Source organism: Schistocerca piceifrons, chromosome 11 (genome assembly GCF_021461385.2).
Source record: "Schistocerca piceifrons isolate TAMUIC-IGC-003096 chromosome 11, iqSchPice1.1, whole genome shotgun sequence".
NCBI classification, from domain to species: domain Eukaryota; kingdom Metazoa; phylum Arthropoda; class Insecta; order Orthoptera; family Acrididae; genus Schistocerca; species Schistocerca piceifrons.
In genome coordinates, this window is record NC_060148.1 from 50,960,679 (window position 1) to 50,965,294 (window position 4,616).

Consider the following 4,616-nt stretch of genomic DNA (forward strand, 5'->3'; position numbering starts at 1 on the left):
CGTTTTGTTAATTTGCATATTAGTGAAAAACGTGTGAAATTTCAGTTGGACATGGTGCCTCTGTAACGTACCTGAATCGTAACACATATGAACTTTTTGGCTCCCCATGCCTGTCTAAAACTAGCACGCACCTGATGGCCTATAATGGACAAGACGTTCATGTTCTCGGAAAATGTACTTTGCCTGCAAAGTATCACTCACGTACACGAACTGTAGCGTTCACTGTGCTACAATCATGCGATTGTGAGAACATACACTACGTGATCGACAGTATCCGCAAACGTGGATGAAAATGACTTACAAAATCCTGACGCCTACCATCGATAATGCTGGAATACAGTATGGTGTTGGCCCACCCTTAGCCCTGATGACAGCTTCCACTCTCGCAGGCATAGGTTCGATCAGATGATGGAAGGTTCCTTGTGGAATGGCAGCCCATTCTTCACGGAGTGTTACACTGAGGAGAGGTATCGATGTCGATCAGTGAGACCTGGCACGAAGTCGGCGTTCCAAAACATCTCAAAGGTGTTCTATAGGATTAAGGTCAGGACTCTCTGCATTACAGGGACGTTACTGTCGTGTAACCACTCCGCCAAAGGCCGTGCTTTATGAAGAGGTGCTCGATCATGTTGAAGGATGCAATCGCCATCCCTGAATTGCTCTTCATCAGTGGGAAGCAAGAAGGTGCTTAAAACATCAATGTAGGCCTGTGCTGTGATAGGGCCACGCAAAACAGTAAGGAGGGCAAGCCCCTCCATGAAAAACACGACCACACCATTACACCACCGCCTCAGAATTTTACTGTTGGCACCACACACACTTACACATGACGTTCACTGGGCATTCGCCCAATACACACCCTGCCATCGAATCACCACGTTGTGTACCATGATTTGTCACTCCACACAATATTTTCCTAAGAGGACAACACCTGAATTGTGCTACTTGATGTTGTCGAGTTCATTGGCACAGCAAAAGGAAACTTGCTATTAGCGTATACCACAACTAACCAATGAGTGTTTCAGAAAGATCCCACAAAGTCTATGTTTTGTCTCGAATGCTTGCCTGCTGTCTTAGGGTTGGACAACAGCCCTGATTTCATGTCAAATGAATTTAGAACATTCTGTGTACGCAATGGCATACAGCAACTAACTAGTGCACTGTTCCATCCACAGTCAAACTGGAAGGTGGGATGTTTTGTCAGAACTTTCAACCAGCAGATGGCTGAACATCGCAAGGCACACATTAGGCATCGAGCAATGCAACTGTTTCTCGTCTCCTATCGTTCACGTCCACGAGATGGAACATCGCTGGCGGACACTACTCCACCCTCCTCAACATCCGGCGCCCAAGTAAGGACACAGAGGATGGGTGCGAGACGAGATCGTTCGTCGACTTGGCGCTTGCATGTATCTGATTTCAGGCTGAGACGGATTGCAGGGCCCACTTCACAATCAAATTTAAAAAAAAATGTGTGTGAAATTTTATGGGACTTAACTGCTAAGGTCATCAGTCCCTAAGCTTACACACTACTTAACCTAAATTATCCTAAGGACAAACACACACACCCATGCCTGCGGGAGGACTCGAACCTCCACCGCGACCAGCTGCACAGCAATCAAATTCGCCACTGTTAGTGCACAGTGACTCTTCTGTGCCTCTTCCTCAAGATTCACGTATCCCGTGGACATTGCGGCCACAGCAGCCATCAGTGGGTGTCATCACAACATCTTGGGACACAACGATGGAGACGGTGCCGTCACCTCCTCTAGTCCTACCGATGGCGCTGGAACCACCCACACCGCAGCATCTGACGCCTCCTACATCTGGTTATTGGCTTCCAGAGGTGGATGCATACCCTTCTGGTCGTTTTCTGGGGGACGTTTCCGCCAGAGTGAAGGCCGGATGGCGGAGTACCACTGGAAGCCTGACATCCCCTGCAGCCACAGCTTCCGGTCCTTCGCAGCGACCACGACCCTGCCTCCCATCCCCTCCAGACGGCAGTCCGTCGGTTTGGGAGGGGAGGAAAGTTCCGGCAGAAAGCCAAGTGCCGGCACGCCAGTCGGGAACGTTAGAGCAGAGAGGGCTGTGAAGAGGACGTCAGCCAATAGCACGCTGACCGACCGACAGCAGCGGCCTCTCGCCGAAGAGAACACAAGCGCCGCTGCTGACTGGTAGCGGCCACTTCTATAGCAGCATCGAGATTTGGTACATTAAGACCACCGACTTAGGAATTGTATATGCTGACGAGATTGTTATTTGAATGTCACCCTTTGCTTGCGACACTTCTGTGTTGTTGTCAAACTTAGGTACTGTCATTTACTCATTTTGTAATAAAAGTCTTTTATACGTTTTGCTTGAGTTGTTGTTTACCAATCCGAGAAGCGGATTTCCTAGACACACCATATTCGGCAAATAGGCAGGATACAACAAAATTCAGCATGTAATCGAAACTAATGTGCTGTAAGTACTGGTGATAATACCACTTTGAAACTACACACCAAAGATGCGGGATCGTCAGCACATTAGATACAGAAGTAAATTCGGTCGAAGATCTAAAATGAAGACGTGTTTTAAGTACAGAAGTTATGTGTCAGGAGTCTGGAGTTTTATACAAGTTCCAATAGCACCAAACATTTACCGAACAAGTATTTAATAATAAATATTGTGAGAAAACTGGTGTTTATTAGTAATCGAGAATTATTCAATTTCTTTTGAATTTTCAGCAAAAGGAGATTCCCTCTGATATGGCGCCTGCCGCTATAATGGATTATAGTTCACTGTTCTGGTGCGAGTGGCGCTGCGGTGGTGATTTGCTGTTACATCACTGGCGTGTAATTGCAGTGGCCGGCGGAAAGCGAGAGGGTAGTCGGTTTCCGGGTACTGCACGGAACGTGAAGTTCGCTATGCCTGACCTGCTGGTGACTAGCGCTAAGGTTGTTGTGCTTCGCAATATGAGCAAGGTGGTCTGGGGCGGAGGCGACTCGCCGCTGTTCTGGCCATGCGGTGGTGATTAATCTGAGTTGGCGTACTTGTTCAGCCTGCCTGTCTGATGTGGAGGTCGGGTGGGGTCCTGTGATACTCTGGCCCGGAGACAACTAGCTGCTGAATTTTGGAGTCGTCTGCTAGGTTGGGATGTGAGCTCGGTTGGTTAGTCAAATTTTCCGCTGGAAGCTCCAGAACCGGTTTCTGAACTTCATTCTGATGTGGGACGGCGTTGCTGGAAGTTTGTGCTGTGTGTGTGTATGTGGCACGTAACGATATTTGTTGGTACTAATTTGTTTGCTCAACTGGAGTACCTTTTGGTTATCCTGCTGAGTGGGTCGTTGCCCACCCAATCTGCTCAGCGTTACCTTTGGTGGTATCTGTTTGTTCCTTTTTTGAAGTAATTCACGTAGGTGGTTACTGTTACCTACCCGGAGTTGTGTTCATGAATATTTGGCATTTGATGTTTTAGGTAAAGTCTGCCTAAGACAGGCGTTTTTGGAAAGTATATGCATACTGATTTACTGGTGCTTGGTATATGTGGTCTTCTGCGACCTGAACAACATGATCTCGTCAATTTGGTTTGTGTAACAGAATTTAGTGATATGTTTTGTATTTTTTTCTCACTGTGTTATTATTAACTTGGTGGAATAGTCGTGTTTGGTATCATTAAGGCACTTCTAAGACTGTGGTTTTACTATTCATATGCGCTTGGCTTTTATTGTTTTGTTTTAAGAAGCGAGAATTGCTTATTAATATTTGTGTGTGTTGGCTTCCGGCACTTGTTAAGAGCGCCCGAGTTAACGGCGCCGTGGTTATCATGTGCTGTCGGGATGTTATATTGTTATTTGATTTTTTAATTTTATCTTGTGTTGATGTTATCTGTCGTGTGTTACAGAACATAACCAAGGTGCATAAGTAGTGGGCAGTTGTGGGAGGCATGTCAGGGAGCTCTCAGTGGTTTATTTCGGGGACTGTTTCTAGTGGGAAGGCTTTGAAGTGTTGAGAGCTCGCTCGTTTGTGATTGCATTGGGGATTGGCCTTGCCCTTTGGTTGTATCAAATTATTATTTTGTTGTTATATTTATTGGTTGTGTGTTGCGCTTCTTCGATTTTATAGTGCCAAGTGCCATTATCTTTCTCAAGGTTTTTTTTATATAAATGATTTTAAATTGTAATGCCAAGTTAACATATTAGTGGATGTTGTCTCTTGGGTAAACTCCAAAGGCACTATTGTAAAAGGTTGTTTGATTTTATGGTGGCAAGACGCCGTTATTGTTTTTAAAGCTGTTTGTTTTAACTATTTGTTAAGCTCTGTAAGTTACATGAATATGTTATTACTTAAAAGAGTTTAGCGTTGGCAATTTAATAAATTGTGTACAAAGTCTGCTGTTTTGATATTATTGGGCGGAAATCCGTGGATAGTTGTCCTATAAGGACACACATTCCACCCTCCTTCTACCTACAGTTCTCACTCTAGTTGTAACGGTAATGGATCCGTTGTATGTACTACGTAAATATGGGCGCAAAGCAAGACTGCAGGATTAACTTTTCTGAATTGTTTATTTTAAAAGTAGCAGAGGTTACACAGAAAGCTTTATTTATTTTACTCTGTAGTCGTCTGCATTACAC